Source organism: Oncorhynchus masou, chromosome 15 (assembly GCF_036934945.1).
Source record: "Oncorhynchus masou masou isolate Uvic2021 chromosome 15, UVic_Omas_1.1, whole genome shotgun sequence".
Lineage (NCBI taxonomy): Eukaryota > Metazoa > Chordata > Actinopteri > Salmoniformes > Salmonidae > Oncorhynchus > Oncorhynchus masou.
This window is the reverse complement of record NC_088226.1, coordinates 29,638,623-29,660,663: the sequence shown is the minus strand read 5'-3', so window position 1 is coordinate 29,660,663 and position 22,041 is coordinate 29,638,623. Positions and strand designations below refer to the sequence as shown.

The 22,041-nt window shown below is 40.8% G+C and overlaps 1 protein-coding gene across 2 annotated transcripts in view; it reads right to left on the bottom strand.

Moving 5' to 3' along the window:
• LOC135556127 (insulin receptor-like) overlaps nucleotides 1-22,041 on the bottom strand; it is a 117,888-nt gene that overhangs the window by 47,798 nt on the left and 48,049 nt on the right. The window lies entirely within an intron of this gene.

The window sequence follows — 22,041 nt, the reverse complement described above, 5'->3', positions numbered from 1 at the left end:
GCAGAAATGCCTTCTCAAACATCTGAACTTTATTGTGCCTTAATAACAAACTTGTATGCCATCTGTTAAAACGAACACAATTGTTAAATTACGAGCCTAGTTGGTTAAGCCACAAAAAGTCAGTAACCTTCGCTCTAGCTATGATTGGCTGAGATAATGAGTGGGCTGGACATGTCTTGAGATGAGTTTGGATTGGTTTGCCATATAGCACGTTTCTGTATATTTGAGCTGGTCAGTAGGTAATCCTGTCAAACGTGGCTTTAAAAAAAAGTGTATTAACTTCTTCGATATAGGGGGCGCTCTTTTAATTTTTGGATAAAAAAACATTCTCGTTTTAAACAAGATATTTTGTCACGAAAAGATGCTTGACTATGCATATAATTGACAGCTTTGGAAAGAAAACACTGCAAAGATATTATCTGTGAGTGCCACAGAACTGATGCTACAGGCGAAACCAAGATGAAATTTCAAACAGGAAATGGCCCAGATTTTGAAGGCGCTGTGTTCCAATGTCTCCTTATATGGCTGTGAATGCGCCAGGAATGAGCCTACACTTTCTGTCGTTTCCTCAAGGTGTCTGCAGCATTGTGACGTATTTGTAGGCATACCATTGGAAGATTGACCATAGGAGACTATATTTACCAGGTGCCCGCTTGGTGTCCTCCGTTGAAATTATTGCGTAATCTCCAGCTGCGTGTATTTTTCCATTTGCTTCAGAGGTCAAACCCAACTGCCACGAATGATTTATCATCGAATAGATATGTGAAAAACACCTTGAGGATTGATTCTAAACAACGTTTGCCATGTTTCTGTCGATATTATGGAGTTCATTTGGAAAAAAAGTTTGGCGTTGTAATGACTGAATTTGTTGTTTTTTCTTAGCCAAACGTGATGAACAAAATGGTGCGATTTCTCCTACACAAATAATATTTTTGGGAAAACTGAACATTTGCTATCTAACTGAGAGTCTCCTCATTGAAAACATCCGAAGTTCTTCAAAGGTAAATTATTTTATTTGAATGCTTTTCTTGTTTTTGTGAAAATGTTGCCTGCTGAATGCTAGGCTTAATGCTATGCTAGCTATCAATACTCTTACACAAATGCTTGTGTAGCTATGGTTGCAAAGCATATTTTGAAAATCTGAGATGACAGTGTTGTTAACAAAAGGCTAAGCTTGTGAGTGAATATATTTATTTCATTTCATTTGTGATTTTCATGAATAGTTAACGTTGCATAATGCTAATGAGCTTGAGGCTATGATTACGCTCCCGGATACGGGAATGCTCGACGCAAGAAGTTAAAACTTAAAGGCTTGACGATGCAAGTATCCATTTCAATAGAACTTCACTGCCGCAGTTAACTTCTGCAGATACTTTAGCGCCGCCCTAAAAAACCTGATTCAAATTCGACACAAACCTTCAAATAGGTATGTAATGACACATTATATAAAGCCTTCATAGTGTTTTATTTACATTTTAGAGGTGATAAGCTGGACAGATCGGATGAAAAAAGCAGTTTCCCCACACGGCTTTCTCCCCTTTTCCCTATCACGCAGTAGGTTTTGCTTCCCCACCTGTCATTTTAAAAAGACCCGACAGAGCTCATTGCCTTCTTCCATCATGCAGAGACGGGCAGCATTTGAAAAATGCTTTTTAACCTTTAACTAGGCAAGTCAGTTAAGAACAAATTATTTTTTACAATGACGGCCAAACCCAGACGATGCTGGGCCAATTGTGCGCCACCCTATGGGACTCCCAATCATGCCCGGGTGTGATACAGCCTGGATTTGAACCAGGAACTGTAGTGATGCCTCTTGCACTGATATGCGGTGCCTTAGAACGCTGCGTCACTCGGGAGCCCAACTTACAGCATGAAGGTCTCGCCTTTGATTTTTCTTAGAAAGGGGAGAAATTGTGCTTTACAATGGTATTCATATTACAGTTGACCTGGAAGTATTACATTTTTTGGGTGCTAAAAGAAGGTCAATCGTGCGTTACAGCGAGATGTACAAACGTGCGTTAGCTAACTATACTGTTAGCTAGCTAGCTGACGTTACATGGCTGGCTCGATAGCTAACATTACGTTTATGATATGTGTAGTAATATTCTCAGAATGCCATTTCGCCTTGCTAGTTAGAGCCTACTGTTAGCTAGCTAACATTAAACCTCTTTGGTTGACTTTAGCTAGCTATGACAATCGGTTTGTATTGCTAGTACTCTATAGATTGGCATTATGCTTCATTGTTTAGCTAGCGAAGTTAGTTAGCTAGCTCCATGTATAAACAAAAAAACAATGATCCCAATGATCCATCGCATCTCCTAAAAACATTTTTGGACATCTGTAAAATGATAGTCTAGAAAGTAAAGCTTTGGTTGTCTTCCTCTCAGGCTTCCATGTGATCTCCCTGGACCACCTCAAAATCCACCTCTTGAACATCAGATTGAGGCCTCATCTTCAGTGTCACTTTCCAACCTTGTTGAGGATGTTGTCTCAAAAAGCCTCAAATTTGCCAGGATGGCCACCAATTTGTCAACCCTTGTATTGGTCAGCCTGTTGCGTGCTTTGGCGTGTGTATTCCCAAACAAAGACCAGTTGCGCTCTGAGGTAGCTGATGTTGGTGGGATTTGGAGGATGGAGACAACAGGTGAAAGAGAATCAGATCCACAAATTCCCTTCCACCAGGTGGCTGATTAGCTATGGTGGCATGACTGCCATATTGCATCTCCATCACAAAGCCCTTGCTCCATCCCAAAGCACAGACTGCCAAGAAGGCTTCATCACCTGTGGAATCGTCTGAGGCCATCCACCCGGACAGCTGTGGTTTCAATTTTTTTTACAGCGAGTGACTGACTAGCACACGTTGTCTCTCTCTCATCCCTGCTGCAGTGACCAAAGAACATCAATAATGCTTATAGCACTGTCCATGTCGCTGAAGCTGTAACAGAATTACAGCCAGTAATGACTGAACATTTCTGTTACCAAAATCACCCATTTGTTTAGGAAGAACATTCCCTTATGCATCAACCCTTGCTCTCTTTACGTGACACATGAATGCATCGCATGCACGTGACGAATAGGACCTGACCTATAGCATAACATAATTACATCCATAAATTGGTTATAACAAACTCAACACCGTAACACGTGACAACAAAATAGATGCATATGACGTGACAAACTTGAAACGGGGGAATGTTTGGTTGCTCAGGAGGTAAAGGGGAAGTCATATGTGGAATAAATTTGACTCGTGGAAAATACTGGAGATCAGGAAAAAGAAAGTAGCAAGTGCTGCAGCATAATATCTACAGTGGGGCAAAAAAAGTATTTAGTCAGCCACCAATTGTGCAAGTTCTCCCACTTAAAAAGATGAGGCCTGTAATTTTATTCATAGGTACACTTCAACTATGACAGACAAAATGAGAAAAAAAAATCCAGAAAATCACATTGTATGATTTTTTAATTTATTTATTTTCAAATTATGGTGGAAAATAAGTATTTGGTCACCAATAAACAAGCAACATTTCTGGCTCTCACAGACCTGTAACTTCAGTTGATTATAGACCAAATTAAGTTGAGGTTTCCCCTCTCCTCACTTTTCTTAGACAATTAAGGCAAGAGCCTTTGCCGCATTGTTCTCAACACCAAATATGCTGGGTAACTTTCCTATTATGCATATAGCAACATTGTCTAGGAAAAGGCGCCAATTCAACACTACACTGACATTTCAGAACCGTGGACAGCGACTGCTATCCAACTTGGGAGAAAACGCATGTTATTAACTAATATAATTTGTATTAGTGTTGCACCATTGTTCTTGTGTAATATAACCATATACAATTCCAATAGCACATATCTTCGAGTGAAGGACTGTGCCATCCCCACGGCCTCCACAATGGATTAGTCAACGCAGGCAGATGAGAATCTGAACGGTTTCTTGTACACCATAAAAACATTTTTTTTTTTGTTACTGCTCAAATAAAGAAAACTTGGTCGAACAAAAGCATATTGACCAAAGAATTGACCAGTCGACTAAATGGGGTCAGCCCTAATGTATTTATAGTCTAGTATAGGCTCATTTATTTGTGATCTGAGAAAATGTGAATGTGATCAAATTTGGTTGATATTCAAATCTCGGGTAGCTACCTAGGCCTTTTTAATCCAAAATTATTGACTGGAATAAATCAACACAATAGTGATGACATACTGTGTGATGCAACACTGCATAAAGCAAGCTCATGGCCGGTTATTAGTTCTATTGTCCAATAGCATTGTTTGTCTCTTAGTCTGTGTAAATTCATATGAACAAGTACAAGGTTGCTGCAGTTTGACAGGGTTTTAATGTTTTCATCCTCCCTAAGGTCAGAAGTTTTACCAGGAGTTAAAAGACATATGACCCAAATAGAAATAAAATCTGGTCCCATCATAGCTCATAGCATTTTTTTTTTTTTTTTTTTTTACAGCTGATTTACTACTATGGCCTACCCTACTAGGGTCCAGAGTTGGTTAGGTTAGCACCCAACATATCAGGAAAAACTCTGAGCCACAAGAAAACAATTCCCCCATACCACTCTGGGACCTGAAATCACCCCATAATGTTAAAAATGCTAAAACATAACCTTTTTGATAGATCTACTCTCGACATCATACGTTTATTTTGGTGATGGTTTTCCATAGTTTTACGTGGCTCAGTGCTGCCGGCAATTTCAGAATGTTACAGGCTGTTACAACAATTTCAGGTAAAAACTCAATAAAACAAGTCTCAAATAGTTGGAAAATGTGTATACACATTTCAGCTGTTTCAAAATCATTGCTTGGCTATTACCATTTATATTGTAGGAGTGTTGGGCTGAACGAGACAATTCTGTTCACACTGACCTGCTCTGAGGGGCACAACTGTCGGGTAAGTATCGTGGTAGAGGTGTAGCAAGTTCGCACAGTCAATGGTCCCAGCCTGATAGCAGATGCCCATAGACTTCGCCGTTGCGCTAACGCTAATTAGCATTGGCTTGCAAAATTACCTCCATCTTCCTTCATATTGGATATAAAAATGGTATCTACTATTTGTTCATCGAACTCTGGGGACATTCCCAAAATACCCCTTTAAGAGCCCTGGGCCAGTAACCAAAAGTTGGCTGGTTCGAATCCCCAAGCTGAATAGGTAGGGGTGAAATAAATGTGGTCGATATGCTCTTGAGCAAGGGACTTAACCATAATTGCTCCTGTAAGTCACTCTGGTAATTATCACATCATAGTATATCCCATGGCTGCGGCAACAGGATTGTTTATCCCACCACCAGGCAGGCCAGAGAGATCATGTGATTCAAAAGGGTGACAGCCTCTTGTAAAACCACCTGTAATGAAATCATAGAACAGTGGTGATATGGGGGGTCATAACTAACCACATATCCTCAGCCTTATTATGGTTCACAAAATAAATGCATGGAAGTAACCTAAAAAAAATTGTTATACAATCACTTCCAAAGCTAAAGATCAAAACACTATATAAACTCCCAATAACAAGCATATCACTGGGCAGAGACAGCTATGTCCTCTCAGCCAACATGTGCCTGTGAGTTCCATCTCAGAGGAGTTTCAGAATGCTGAGCCCCGTGAGAACCTGATGAGAGAAAAATGCAAAATGGCCACCAACTGCCATAGTCTTATTAACTGTCTGGGCCCTGTAGCTTATTTTTCCTTCCCTACCCTCCTGTGCTGAATGTACAGCCTGGATTCAAACCAGGGTGACGCCTCTAGCACTGAGATGCAGTGCCTTAGACCGCTGTGACACTCGGGAGCCTTGAAAGAGAGAATGATAAAGAGGTGCTGACTGGAAGATCAGGACAATGATCTGTGGAGAAGGAAGGCAAGAGCAAGAGAGGAATTCTAGGCCCTGTTTGTGGCGAATAACAAAAGTAGGGTTTTTCCATACATTTTCCCTTGTCAAGTGGTCACATGGTTAGGGAAAAAAAAGAAGCAGAAGAAAAGCTTTCATGTGTTGGATTCTAGCTTGAAATACACTTATTCATGTTACCATACTAGAACTTATTGAATACTTTACATGTGTAATGAATGTGTATATTGGGGTCAATGGAGGGTGGATAAGTGCTAGGTTTATGGAAAGTTACTGAGTGAGACAATGTGGGAGGCAGGAAGTTTACATTCTGTTAAATATGTTATAAATCGCTAACGGCTAATCAAAGTGGTAGACAAATGTGCACACAGACAGGGCCAATCCCATGTTGCCTCTTCAGAAAGTTAAAGGAAAATATAAATCACTGATGCATTTTGCTCACGTCTTATGATAATGTTGGGCACTAAGTTCAATACATTTATTAATGTTGTTGAATTCTGTTTTAATTTCTGGATTCAGTGATTCCGTCTGCGTTCTACGCTTTGTGGATTTCATAGGGCCCTGTGTGTGTGTGTGATGCTGCCGAGTGGGATGGCGCTGACAGCGACACAGCCTTCGTCTGGGGCAAAAATTGGGGGGAGGGGCCCTCCACAGCCTACGAACTTTGACCTGGAAAGCTCCCTCAGTGGTGCAAGAGAAGGCTGCATATGCGGCCGAACATTCACATCAACTGAACAGTGTGCTTGAGGAACAGACAATTACAGTGCCTTGCGAAAGTATTCGGCCCCCTTGAACTTTGCGACCTTTTGCCACATTCCAGGCTTCAAACATAAAGATATAAAACTGTATTTTTTTGTGAAGAATCAACAACAAGTGGGACACAATCATGAAGTGGAACGACATTTATTGGATATTTCAAACTTTTGTAACAAATCAAAAACTGAAAAATTGGGCGTGCAAAATTATTCAGCCCCTTTACTTTCAGTGCAGCAAACTCTCTCCAGAAGTTCAGTGAGGATCTCTGAATGATCCAATGTTGACCTAAATGACTAATGATGATAAATACAATCCACCTGTGTGTAATCAAGTCTCCGTATAAATGCACCTGCACTGTGATAGTCTCAGAGGTCCGTTAAAAGCGCAGAGAGCATCATGAAGAACAAGGAACACACCAGGCAGGTCCGAGATACTGTTGTGAAGAAGTTTAAAGCCGGATTTGGATACAAAAAGATTTCCCAAGCTTTAAACATCCCAAGGAGCACTGTGCAAGCGATAATATTGAAATGGAAGGAGTATCAGACCACTGCAAATCTACCAAGACCTGGCCGTCCCTCTAAACTTTCAGCTCATACAAGGAGAAGACTGATCAGAGATGCAGCCAAGGGCCCATGATCACTCTGGATGAACTGCAGAGATCTACAGCTGAGGTGGGAGACTCTGTCCATAGGACAACAATCAGTCGTATATTGCACAAATCTGGCCTTTATGGAAGAGTGGCGAGAAGAAAGCCATTTCTTAAAGATATCCATAAAAAGTGTTGTTTAAAGTTTGCCCCAAGCCACCTGGGAGACACACCAAACATGTGGAAGAAGGTGCTCTGGTCAGATGAAACCAAAATTGAACTTTTTGGCAACAATGCAAAACGTTATGTAAAAGCAACACAGCTCATCACCCTGAACACACCATCCCCACTGTCAAACATGGTGGTGGCAGCATCATGGTTTGGGCCTGCTTTTCTTCAGCAGGGACAGGGAAGATGGTTAAAATTGATGGGAAGATGGATGGAGCCAAATACAGGACCATTCTGGAAGAAAACCTGATGGAGTCTGCAAAAGACCTGAGACTGGGACGGAGATTTGTCTTCCAACAAGACAATGATCCAAAACATAAAGCAAAATCTACAATGGAATGGTTCAAAAATAAACATATCCAGGTGTTAGAATGGCCAAGTCAAAGTCCAGACCTGAATCGAATCGAGAATCTGTGGAAAGAACTGAAAACTGCTGTTCACAAATGCTCTCCATCCAACCTCACTGAGCTTGAGCTGTTTTGCAAGGAGGAATGGGAAAATTTTCAGTCTCTCGATGTGCAAAACTGATAGAGAGATACCCCAAGCGACTTACAGCTGTAATCGCAGCAAAAGGTGGCGCTACAAAGTATTAACTTAAGGGCGCTGAATAATTTTGCACGCCCAATTTTTCAGTTTTTGATTTGTTAAAAAGGTTTGAAATATCCAATACATGTCGTTCCACTTCATGATTGTGTCCCACTTGTTGTTGATTCTTCACAAAAAAAATACAGTTTTATATCTTTATGTTTGAAGCCTGAAATGTGGCAAAAGGTCGCAAAGTTCAAGGGGGCCGAATACTTTCGCAAGGCACTGTATATGTCTCCCTCTCGCATGTAATTGTCATAGGAAGATACTCTGGGCATCCCTGTTTTCTGTCTAATAAATCTGATTCATAAGAGGAGAAAGGATCAGCTAATAGTTATCTTTGCCTATATCTAGCCGAGACCGCAATTAGTAGCTGAACAAACACCGCCCCAGACCTCCATCCTACCCTGAGCTGGCCTCCATATCAGGCTGCACTGCCTGGTTGAAAGTGAAAACCTGTTTACAAAGGGAGGGGAGAGAGGGGCAGGAGAGTCGCTCAACTTGTCTTATTGTGAGTTGACATCACCAGGGCCCAGTTGGTCCACTAGCCCTGCAAGTGCCCAACCAAGCCCTGACTTTACACCCCAACACCGATTGATGGAATCCCTGCCCAGATCAGTCACTTGTCCACAGCCATCTGGCATCCTTTACATGCCTGAGATCAGGGCCATTTTTATCATCCACGTCTGCCTGCCATCTTTCACACTCGCTCTTTTCAAAGCCGTGAAGAGGAAGAGAACGAGAGAGCCTCTCCCGACAAAGGGAACATTCACTTCTTCCTTAACCTCTCTGGTACAAGTGGGACGCACCTCGACAACAGCCAGTGAAATTGCAACAGAAATCCCATAATTACAATTCCTCAAACATACAAGTATTTTACACCATTTTAAAGATAAACTTCCTGTAAATCCAGCCATAGTGTTGGATTTCAAATTGATGTGCTTTCGCCGTAAAGCCTACCAAACGATTAAGTTAGGTCAGCACCTAGTCACAGAAAACCACACAGCCATTTTCCAGCCACTTTGATGATCTTCATCAGATGGCACTCACAGGACTTCATGTTACACAATACATGTGTGTTTTGTTCGATAAAGTTAATCTATGTCCAAAAACCTCATTTGAAATTGGTGTGTTCAGAAATCTTCAGAAATGCATGGTCTCAAACAAACATCCGGTGAAAGTGCAGAGAGCCACATGAAATAACAGAAATACTCATAAACATTGATAAAAGACAAGTGTTAAACATATGAATACAGATAAACTTCTCCTTAATGCTACCACTGCGTCAGATTTCAAAAAGGCTTTACAGCGAAAGAACACTTTGCGATTATGTCAAGTCAGCTTCTAGCCACAGAAACACATAAAGCCATTTTCCAACCAAGGAGAGTGTCATAAAAGTCAGAAATAGCATTAAAATTAATCACTTACCTTTGATGATCTTCATCTGTTGGCACTCCCAGGTCTCCATGTTAGACAACAAATGTTTGTTTTGTTCGATAAAGTTAATCTTTATGTCCAAATACCTTCGTTTTGTTGGTGTGTTTAGTTCAGAAATCCAAAAGGGCACAACGCGCACTCTCAAAACCAAGAAGAAAAGTCAAAAAAGTGCAATAAAAGATAGTAGAAACATGTCAAACAATGTTTAAAATCAATCCTCAGGTTGTTTTTGTCATAAATAATCAATAATATTTCGACCGGACAAAAGCTTTGTCAATGGAAAAGGTAAACAAGAAATATGCGCTCCCGATCATGTGCTTGGTTCATGGATGGAAATTTCCACTGTCCTCTCATTGAAAGCGGTGTATCTCCCTCATTGTTCAGAGTAAAAGCCTGAAACAATGCCTAAAGACTGGTCACATGTTGAGGAAGTCATAGAGATTGTGAACTGAGTCCTAAGTCTTTGTATGGTGGATAGGCTTTCAATGGAAAAACAGCCTTTCAAAATAATAGTACTTCCTGGTTGGATTTTCCTCTGGTTTCCGCCTGCCATATCAGTTCTGTTATACTCACAGACATTATTTTAACAGTTTTGGAAACTTTAGTGTTTTCTATACAAATCTACTAAATATATGCATATCCTAGCTTATGGGACTGAGTAGCAGGCAGTTTAATTTGGGCACGCTTTTCACCCAAAATTCAGAATGCTGCACTAGTGAAGTTAAGGGGCTTTCCTCCATCTCTCTCTCACCCTCGGCCTCTCCCTCTCAGGACACCTCAGGTGACAGACCTCGTTACAGGCAGGAATCAAGGTTTATAAAAAAAACATCAAACACCAGCATACGTTACCATTAATAACCAACATCCCTTCTGAATTGTATTCATACCCCTTAACTTATTCCACATTTTGTGTTACAGCCTGAAAACATTTTTTTTAAACACCCATCTAAACACAACACCCCATAATAACAAAGTGAAAACGTGTTTAGACATTTTTAAACAAGCTATTGAAAATGAAATACAGGATTCTCATATACATTAGTATTCACACTGAGTCAATCCATGTTCGAATCACCTTATGCGGTGATTACAGCCGTTTGTCTTTCTGGGTAAGTCTAAGAGTTTGCACACCTGGATTTTTATTTATTTCTTCAAGCGCTTTCAAGTTGGTTGTTGACCATTGCTAGACAGCCATTTTCTAGATTTGCCATAGATTTAAGTCAAAACTTAACTAGGTCACTCAGGAACATTCAACGTCGTCTTGGTAAGCAACTCCAGTGTATATTTGACCTTGTGTTTTAGGTAATTGTCCTGCTGAAAGGTGAATTGGTCTCCCAGTGTCCCAAAGGCATTGATGTTCATAGTTAGGTACACATTTGAGCAACGATACGTACCGCATCGAGTATATGCAACGCAGGACACGCTAGATAAACTAGTAATATCATCAACCATGTGTAGTTAACTAGTGATTATGATTGATTGTTTTTTATAAGATAGGTTTAATGCTAGCTAGCAACTTACCTTGGCTTACTGAATTCTCGTAACAGGCAGTCTCCTTGTGGAGTGCAACGAGAGAGAGGCAGGTCGTTATTGCATTGGTCTAGTTAACTGTAAGATTGAATCCACCGAGCTGACAAGGTGAAAATCTGTCGTTCTGACCCTGAACGAGGCAGTTAACCCACCGTTCCTCGGCCGTCATTAAAAATAAGAATGTGTTCTTGCCTAGTTAAATAAAGATTAAATAAAAGGTGTAATATATATATATATATATATATATATATATAAAAACATTTTAAAATCGGCCAAATCGGTGTGCAATAATACCGAGTTCCGATTGTTATGAAAACTTGAAATCGGCCCTAATTAATCGGTCGGCCTCTAGTGCAGGTTCAAAGTTTGGTAACCGAATGACGGTTTGTGCCATCATTCTGTTACTAAACTTTGCAAGTAAATGTGTTTCTGTAACATTTTCAGTGGGAATTCGGTCATCCTTGTGCATAGAGTTGGTTTATTTAACTTTGCAATCATTGGTTTATAGTGAAAAATCTGAGCCAGCATCAATCTGTTATCGTGGAATTGCCCTAATGTGTGATAGTGAGAAAGGAGAGGGAGAGATGCGAGTGAGAGTGGTTTCCTTTGCTGTGGAAAGGGCAGTGGAGCAGGTATGATGGTCCTCTCCATGTCATGTGATAGGCACTAGTTTAGTCAAGTGGTGTGTGTGTGTGTCAAAGCAGGAGCCAATTTTAGAACATGATGCAATGCTTCTCGCACGTACAGCGAAGTGTGTGTGTCTTTGAGGGAGTGTGCATACTAGTCTTTCAGTCAAGGAGAGGGTGAGAGTTCCCATTCCCTCGCTTCTATCTACTCGTGCGCCATTGCCCAAGTCCCTTCCACCTTTCCTACATTACACCCTCCTCTAGCATTCCAACTGTAAAAGTCATAGACTGGCTTGTATTTGACTTCTGAAAGTCACCTCTTGTAACTAATGGAGGGGGAGAAATGTTATTTACTTGAGTGATTGTGCAATGTACCAACTGTTGGAATAGAGTAGTGCCTTCGGAAAGCATTCACACCCCTGGACTTTTTCCTCATTGTGTTGTGTTACCGCATGAGATTTTGTGTCACTGGTCTACACACAATACCCATTAAAGTCAAAGTGAAATTAGGTTTTTATTATTGTTTACCAATTCATGTCTTGAGTCAATAAGTATTCGACCCCTTTGTTATGGCAAGCCTAATTAAGAATAGGAATACAAATGTGCCTAAGAAGTAATACAATACATTTCTTGGACTCAGTCAGGTTGCAATAATAGTGTTAAACATGATTTTTGAATGACTACCTCATCCCCGTACCCCACACGTACAATTATCTGTAAGGTCCCTCAGTCGAGCAGTGAATTTCAAACACAGATTCTACCATAAAGATCAGGGAGGTTTTCCAATGCCTCACAAATAAGGGCACCTATTGGTAGATGGGAAAATAACAAAATAAAGCCTATGTGACTCACCACCTGGATTCGGTCTTTTGTAGCAAAATGTGAAATGGTGTTTTAGAGACTCCACGCTACAAAATGGTATGTCATACACTGCATTTGAGGAACAATGGGAAAGTAATTCTGCTTTGAAAGTTGATCAACTTGTAAACTCACGAGAAAATTGGCTTTGAATGCTTTGGTATCTAGCGAAGAGCTCTTTGTCTACACCTATTCAGCATCGTTCACACCCTCTTAAGTTTTAGACCGACACATCTCGTTTCACTCTCGGAGCGCACACTTGATGCTCTGGCTGATGATTTGTTTACCTCTGGATGACATAAAAACAGCCTAACCAGCAGACATTTACTGACACCGGCCATATTCCAACGGAGGTTGTGCACACGGCACGTTAGCTGACGAGCCAGCCAGTTAGCTAGTTAGACAACAATGAACAAAGTGCCAACAATGCCAGTACTGTGAGCTAACCAACCTGGTTCAATGTTAGCTAGCTAACATTAGGCTCTAACTAGAAAAGCAAACACCTCTAGGAAACGAATAATAACATCTGCTAGGGAGCTCGCCAGCTAATGTTAGCTAGCTAACAGTACACTTTAGCATAAGACATACACTACCGTTAAAAGTTTGGGGTCACTTAGAAATGTCCTTGTTTTCCAAGAAAACATACAGTTGAAGTATGAAGTTTACATACACCTTAGCCAAATACATTTAAAATCAGTTTTTCACAATTCCTGACATTTAATCCTAGTAAAAATTCCCTGTCTTAGGTCAGTTAGGATCACCATTTTTATTTTAGGAATGTGAAATGTCAGAATAATAGTAGTGATTTATTTCATCTTTTATTTCTTTCATCACATTCCCAGTGGGTCAGAAGTTTACATGCACTCAATTAGTATTTGGTGCATTGCCTTTTAATTGTTTAACTTGGGTCAAACATTTTGGGTAGCCTTCCACAAGCTTCTCAGAATAAGTTGGGTGAATTTTGCCCCATTCCTCCTGACAGAGCAGGTGTAACTGAGCCTGGTTTGTAGGCCCCCTTGCTTGCACACACTTTTTTCAGTTCTGCCCACAAACATGCTGTAGGATTGAGGTCAGTTAATATAATGTTTATATACCCTACATTACTCATCTCATATGTATATGCATATACTGTACTCTATATCATCTACTGCATCTTGCCAACTTTATGTAATACATGTATCACTAGCCACTTTACACTATGCCACTATGTTTATATACACTACATTACTCATCTCATATGTATATACTGTACTCTATACCATCTACTGCATCTTGCCTATGCCGTTCTGGTCCATCATTCATTCATATATCTTTATGTACATATTCTTTATCCCTTTACACTTGTGTGTATAAGGTAGTAGTTGTGGAATTGTTAGGTTAGATTACTCGTTGGTTATTACTGCATTGTCGGAACTAGAAGCACAAGCATTTCGCTACACTCGCATTAATATCTGCTAACCATGTGTATGTGACAAATAAAATTCGATTTGATTTAATTGCTTTGTGATGGTCACTCCAATACCTTGACTTTGTTGTCCTTAACCGCTCTTGGGAAGGGGGCAGTATTTTCACGTCCGGATGAAAAGCATGCCCTAAGTAAACTGCCTGTTACTCTGGCCCAGAAGCTAGGATATGCCTAAAAATTGGTAGATATGGATAGAAAAAAAGTTTCTAAAACTGTTAAAATAATGTCTGCGAGTATAACAGAACTGATATGGCAGGCAAAACCCTGAGGACAACCCCCCCCCCAAAAAAAAATTCTGCCTAGCACTATTTTCAATGGCTGTCACTTTTATTGTAAGGCAAAGTTATCCCAGATTGCAGGTCCTAGGGCTTCCACTAGGTGTCAGTGGTTAGAAAGAGTTTCAGACTGGTTTTTGGAAAAATGAGCCTGAAATTTTAGTTTTTCTAAGGGGCTCCCATTTTGGCAGTAGTGTTTCCAAGCGCGTGGAAGAGAGCACGTTCTTTGGTATTATTCTCTGGTATTATTCTCTGGTAAAGACAATAACGATTCTCAGTCTTAAATGTATTGTTTATTTACGTATTAGGGTACCTAAGGTCTGATTATAAACATTGTTTGACTTGTTTGGAAAAGTTTATTAATAACGTTTGGGATTCACTTTGTGTGCATTTTGATGGAGGAAAACTGGGTGGATTATTGACTGAAGCGCGCCAGCTAAACTGAGTTTTTATGGATATAAAGGACATTATCAAACAAAAGGACCATTTGTGATGTAACTGGGACCTTTTGGAGTGCCAACAGAAGATGATCAAAAGTAAGGCGTTTATTATATTAACTTCATTAAGTCTATATGTATGTGTTTTTAAATGACCCAAGGTGTCTAACTTTAAAGGAAGTACAGCGCCATGTGATATGTAAGGGATAATCAACAAGAGGCTATGCGCTTTTTGGAAAATGATAAACGACGTGGACGGTTGCACTATTTTCCAGAGAACGCATAGAGCCCCGAGTTGATTATCCCTTTTATACCGTTGCTATAATTGAAAACATTTGCTGCTATGAATGTTTTAATTTGCAGGTATGCATGTTATCAATATCGACTGAAGTAGCTAGCAAGTTACTCAATAGCTACAGTAGTTGCCTTGCTAACCAAACAAACAGACTTGTTAGTTTAGGTAACCAAACCATCAGTTATAGCTTGCTATTATGGAAATGTTTTTAATTCGACTGCTGCTTTTAAAAGCAGCTCAAACAGAACATGTAAGAAAGAACTATAGCGGGGCCTCCCGAATGACGCAGCGGTCTAAAGCACTGTATCGCCATGTCACTACAGCCCCGGGTTCGATCGCAGGCTGTGTCACAGCCGGCCTTGACTGGGAGCTGCTGGCAAGGATTTCCTTTCCCCATTGCGCTCTAGCGACTCCTTGTGGCAGGCCGGGTGCCTGCAAGCTGATAACGGTCGCCAGTGTTCCCTCCGACACGCTGGTGTTATATACATTTTCTTTATCGGCCTTTTAAGCATTCTAGTACAGTTAAATAGTTAACACATGGACGCAGCAGTGTAAGGCACTGCATGTGCAGTGCAAGAGGCGTCACTACAGTCCTGGTTCGAATCCAGGCAGTATTACATCAGGCCGTGCTAGGGCGGCACACAATTGGCCCAGCGTTGTCCAGGTTTGGCCGGGGTAGGCCGTCATTGTAAATAGGAATTTGTTCTTAACTGACTTGCCTAGATAAATATACACTGCTCAAAAAAATAAAGGGAACACTTAAACAACACAATGTAACTCCAAGTCAATCACACTTCTGTGAAATCAAACTGTCTACTTAGGAAGCAACACTGATTGACAATAAATTTCACATGCTGTTGTGCAAATGGAATAGACAACAGGTGGAAATAAGAAATTAGCAAGACACCCCCAATAAAGGAGTGGTTCTGCAGGTGGTGACCAGACCACTTCTCAGTTCCTATGCTTTCTGGCTGATGTTTTGGTCACTTTTGAATGCTGGCGGTGCTTTCACTCTAGTGGTAGCATGAGACGGAGTCTACAACCTACACAAGTGGCTCAGGTAGTGCAGCTCATCCAGGATGGCACATCAATGCGAGTTGTGGCAAGAAGGTTTGCTGTGTCTGTCAGCATAGTGTCTAGGGCATGGAGGCTCTACCAGGGGACAGGCCAGTACATCAGGAGATGTGGAGGAGGCCGTAGGAGGTCAACAACACAGCAGTAGGACCTCTACCTCCGCCTTTGTGCAAGGAGGAGCACTGCCAGAGCCCTGCAAAATGACCTCCAGCAGCGCACAAATGTGCACGTGTCTGCTCAAACGGTCAGAAACAGACTCCAGGAGGGTGGTATGAGGGCCCGACGTCCACAGGTGGGGGTTGTGCTTACAGCCCAACACCGTGCAGGACGTTTGGCATTTGTCAGAGAACACCAAGATTGGTAAATTCGCCATTGGAGCCCTGTGCTCTTCACAGATGAAAGCAGGTTCACACTGAACACATGTGACAGGCGGGACAGTCTGGAGATGCCGTGGAGAACGTTCTGCTGCCTGCAACATCCTCCAGCATGACCGGTTTGGCGGTGGGTCAGTCATGGTGTGGGGTGGCATTTCTTTGGGGGGCCGCACAGCCCTCCATGTGCTCGCCAGAGGTAGCCTGACTGCCATTAGGTACCGAGATGAGATCCTCAGACCCCTTGTGAGACCATATGCTGGTGCGGTTGGCCCTGGGTTCCTCCTAATGCAAGACAATGCTCGACCTCATGTGGCTGGAGTGTGTCAGCAGTTCCTGCAACAGGAAGGCATTGATGCTATGGACTGGCCCGCCCGTTCCCCAGACCTGAATCCAATTGAGCACATCTGGGACATCATGTCTCGCTCCATCCACCAACGCCACGTTGCACCACAGACTGTCCAGGAGTTGGCTGGTGCTTTAGTTCAGGTCTGGGAGGAGATCCAGGAGACCATTCGCCACCTCATCTGGAGTATGCCCAAGCGTTGTAGGGAGGTCATACAGGCACGTGGAGGCCACACACACACTACTGGGCCTCATTTTGACTTGTTTTAAGGACATTACATCAAAGTTGGATCAGCCTGTAGTGTGGTTTTCAACTTTAATTTTGAGTGTGACTCCAAATCCAGACCTCCATGGGTTGATATATTTGATTTCCATTGATAATTTTTGTGATTTTGTTGTCAGGACATTCAACTATGCAAAGAAAAAAGTATTTAAAACCTGTTAAGCCTACCCCCTACTTTTTCGAACATTCTGTTAAAAATCGCGCAACATTTCAGCGTCCTGCTACTCATGCCAGGAATATAGTATATGCATATAATTAGAATGAGTGCATAGAAAACACTCTGACGTTTCTAAAACTGGTTAAATCACGGCAGTGACTATAACAGAGCCTGTGTTTCATCGAAAAGCGCAAGAAAAACTGATCACTGAAAAATGGAAAAGGTATCAATGCGCCACTTGCATGTATTGTAAATGGGAAACCAAATTACATAGGGCTGAGATTGCAAGTCCTACAGCTTCCACACGATGTCGCCAGTCTTGTCAATTGCCTGGGCTTTGTTTCTTGGTCAAACGAGTAAGAGAGAGCCCATTCCTTCCGGTCTCCGATAGGATGTTTTGGAGGAGGAATTTTCGACCAGGAGTTCAAGATGTGAAGCTATTGAATACACATCGCCCCGTGATCAATTTGATAGATTATTAACGTTTACTAATACCTAAAGTTGGATTACAAAAGTATTTTGAAGTGTTTTGTGAAAGTTTATATACTTTTTTAATTTTAAAAAATGACGTTGCGTTTTAAAACGCTGTTCTTTCCTGGATCACACTTTTCATAGATCGATATTTAGGGTATTTTTGGACCGATTTAATCGGAAAAAAAGACCCAATAGTGATGTTTATGGGACATATAGGAGTGCCAACAAAGAATCTCATCAAAGGTAATGAATGTTTTATATTTTATTTCTGCGTTTTGTGTAGCGCCGGCTACACTCATTCCTTTGTTTACGTCCCTTCTGGTATTTCGGCGTGTTGCCTGCTATCAGATAATAAGCTACTCATGCTTTCGCCGAAAAGCATTTTACAAATCTGACTCGTTGGCTAGATTCACAACGAGTGTAGCTTGAATTGAGTACCCTGTATGTGAATTTTAATGAACGTTTGAGTTTTAACGAGTGCTATTAGCATTTGGTATAGCGCATTTGCATTTATTGTTGGCAAGGTGGGACGCAAGCGCGTCGGGTTGCCTCGAGAGGTTAATAAGAATATTTAATTCATTCAGATCTAGGATGTGTTATTTTAATGTTCCCTTTGTTTTTTTGAGCAGTCTAGTTTACACACCACACTGACCAAAAAGTTATTTTTTGGGCATTTACTTTTGTCCCCATTACCAGTAAAACATAATCAAATGGCCATATGATAAATGCCTTACTTTTGCAAAAAGATTAAAGATCCTCAATCTCAAATGTCTGTGACACAATGAATGGTCATTTTGTTCAATAAATTCCTTCTTTATATCCCCAAAATGTCAATTTATTTGCCGCATTTGATTCAGAAACACACTGGTTCCAACATTACTACAAAGAATCTAATAAGTTACCTGTAAACTTGGTCCAAACATTTCAAACAACGTTCCTAATCCAACCTCAGGTATCCTAAAATGTAAATAATCTATCAAATTTAAGATGGGATAAACCGTTTCCAATAGCGAAGAAAAATAACAGAGCGCGCTCCTGTTCACGCGCACCAAAATTCTGGAGACCTTCAAGAGTGACACGTACAAAGAACAGCATTACTTCTTCATTTCGCAAAAGACAAACATCAAACAATTTCTGAAGACTTGACATCTAGTGGAAGCCATAGGAACTGCAATATGGGCCCTAAAAAAAACACAAAAAAAACATACATATAAAAAAAACAATTGGGATTCCCATTGGAAAACATAATGACCTCAAAAAAACAAATTCCCTGGATGGCTTGTGCTCGGGGTTTCACCTGCCAAATCAGTTCTGTTATACTCACAGACATTATTTTAACAGTTTTAGAAACTTTTGTGTTTTCTATCCAATACTATCATACAAATCCTAGCTTCTGGGCCTGAGTAACAGGCAGTTTACTTCGGGCACGCTTTTCATCTGGATGTGAAAATACTGCCCCCTATCCCAAAGAAATTTTAAGAAGAAATTTGTGTAGTGGTTGAAAAATGAGTTTTAAATAACTCCAACCTTAAGTGTATGTAAACTTTCGACTTCAACTGTTATATAACACACACACACACACACACACACACACACACACACACATACACTTAGGTTGGAGTCATTATATACACACACTCCTGCATTGGTTTCCAAAATTGCATTGGTATTCAATGCAATGGTGTAGTCCGAAGTACATCAGTTCTGATTAGCCAATGGGCTTTCATGAATTTGCAGGAGTTTCATATTATTAGTTCAGCGCAAGATGACCTGGCTCACCTCTCCCGCCAAATTCAAAACCAAGGCGGCACTGAAGATGAGAACATTGTTTTGACACGGCTATCAGCTAGCAAGCCTTCTTTTGTTATTTAAAAAAGATCAGAGCGCAAAATGTCATCAGCAAAAAAAAATAAGGCAGATGTCTGCTCATTTATTGCCTCTTGGACAAAGGAATGTGAAATCTGTTTACTGAAGGCCCGGTCTGTTTGCGCTCTCTGTTGTAAAACTGTTTGTCGGACTGGAAGTGTACGGCAATATTTTGAAAAGAGACATGAGAAAAACATCAAGGATGAAGCGAACAAGGCTGAAGGAATCAAGAAGGCCGTGTCCAGGTTGGAAAAGCAAAGCAGTGTATTTACAAATCAACATGCAGTCAAAAAAAAATCAAGCTGGAGGAGAGCTACAAAGTTGCGCAGTGCATTGCTTAACATGGAAAACCATTTACTAAAATGGGGAATATAACAAGGAGGCTTTCCTCAGTAGTTCGCAAGTCTTTATTTGATGGATTGCCTGACAAAGACAATCGCCTCAAAGATTTGAAAAAAAAATACATGCTTGTGTCTACCAGTACTGTTGAATGGTGTGTTACCGAGATGGTTGAGGAGCAGAAAACTAAAAGACACACCTGTTTTTTGTGTGGCTCTTGAGAATGTGGATGTGAATGACATTCCCACATCTGGCAGTTGTTGCAAGAGCTGCTTTGCCTAAAACCCATGCATGGTACTACAAAAGGGGAAGATGTAGCAAAAGCGTTCACAGATCATTTTGAGGAGAGGTGTCAAAATTAAAAACATATTCGCTATTACAACTGATGATGCCCCTGCTATGGTGGGGAAACATAAAGGATTCACAAAGCTGATTGAAGATAAGATTGGCCAACCCGTGCTTAAATGTCACTAACATCCACCAAGAGAATCTGTGTTCCAAGTTCAAACCCTTGGTGCTAATGGACATGGCATCTGTTTAGTGAGCTTTGGAATTCTTCTGTATGTGGGCATTTAGATATTCAGCAGACACAATTAGTTGTAATGCACATATGAAAATCATAACTGGCAGGCAGATCGTGAGACATGTTAAGATATATTGTAAATTGGCACTCCACACAAAAAAAGGTTGCTGACTCCTGATCTAGGCCTATGTGCTAGCTAACAAGGTAGAACAGTTTAATTTATGAACACACCCTCCTGTCAGCATCCAACAGTTTTGAACACCATGCTAGCCTGTCCACTTTGTTTAGATGTTTAAATCAAGTGGCTGGATAAGATGCTTATTTCTCCGAATGCCAATTGCTTATATAAATGCTTATTTTTATGCTCATTGCACATTTATAAAACACAGACAAGACAGCTAGCAAATAACAGTCTGTAGCTAAAATGCTGCTAGTGGCACATGGTGCCACGCGTGACAGAAACTGAGCATTCATTTTCCAGAAACAAATGTTCATTGATACTCCCGGTCTGCTCGCTGTCAATTGAGTCATAAAAAGTGTATAGTTAGAAAGGTTATGTTCTCCTCTATTACAGTAAAACCCTGAAATACAAATACCCAATTGAAACTGCTTGCTGTCAGAGAGGAAAAAGTGATCTTTCATCTGTGTTGTTGTGAGTGGCAGGGGCTTGGTGTATGAGTGGGAAGGTGCACACAGCACAGAAGGAGCCAAGGAGACGAGACCAAAAAGACCAAATGAGAATAAGCGGACAAATGCTCAAAAAATATATAATAAAAATAATATTTAATTCTTGCGATCCAGGCTTTTGGGATTTCATGCAAAAACATAAATTAAAATGTATCAAATTACTTTGATATATCGCCAAGCCCTATCATACACACACAGACCCGTACATGAACTGATTCAAATACAGACACACACACAGATCCATCACACATACAGATAAGAGAGGGGATGACAGCAAGGGAGTGTGCTGTAAGATTTGTATTGGCACACACTGCACCTTTCACCATCAGCTCTGCCCCTCACCTCTCTCCTCTTACGCTCTCTCTCCTCTCCCAGCAAATGCATCATCTCTTTCCAATTATATTGTCAGCCTGCTTGTCTGTCTGAGAACTTTGAATTGTACATGAGGCCAGCCTAGTCTCTCTCCTTATTTTATAATTACAAAAACATTCCCTACATGCTCCAGTCAATGAATGAAAAATCAAAGGGGAGTAGGCATGGCCCGTGACGTATTATAGAAAGAACAACAATCCCTCTATTATGGAAATCATTACAAAAGCCATCTGTGCAAAAGCATCATTCGTCTGCATTGATTGGGTAGGAAATCTCTTTTCCATACAGTTATCATTATCTCTGTCACCTTCATTCATCCTTCTACTTTTACCACAGAAAGACAGGCAAACGGACAGCTCTGGAGAATTCCTGCTAGAACGAGGTGAAATGACCTACAGGAAAAGTGACATCCAGGCAGAGCGCAAGTTCTTCTATATTTAACATCATAACCTTATCTAAATCGTCAAGTTGGCATAGGTAACAAATGAAATTGGATGAAAATGCCAAGCAATTAGGCCTGGACCTTCATACATTCACATATGCCAACTGAACATATCAGATGTATCAGGAAATGACCAAAGAAAACATGTGGGCAACCAATGTTTGAGATATAATAATTTA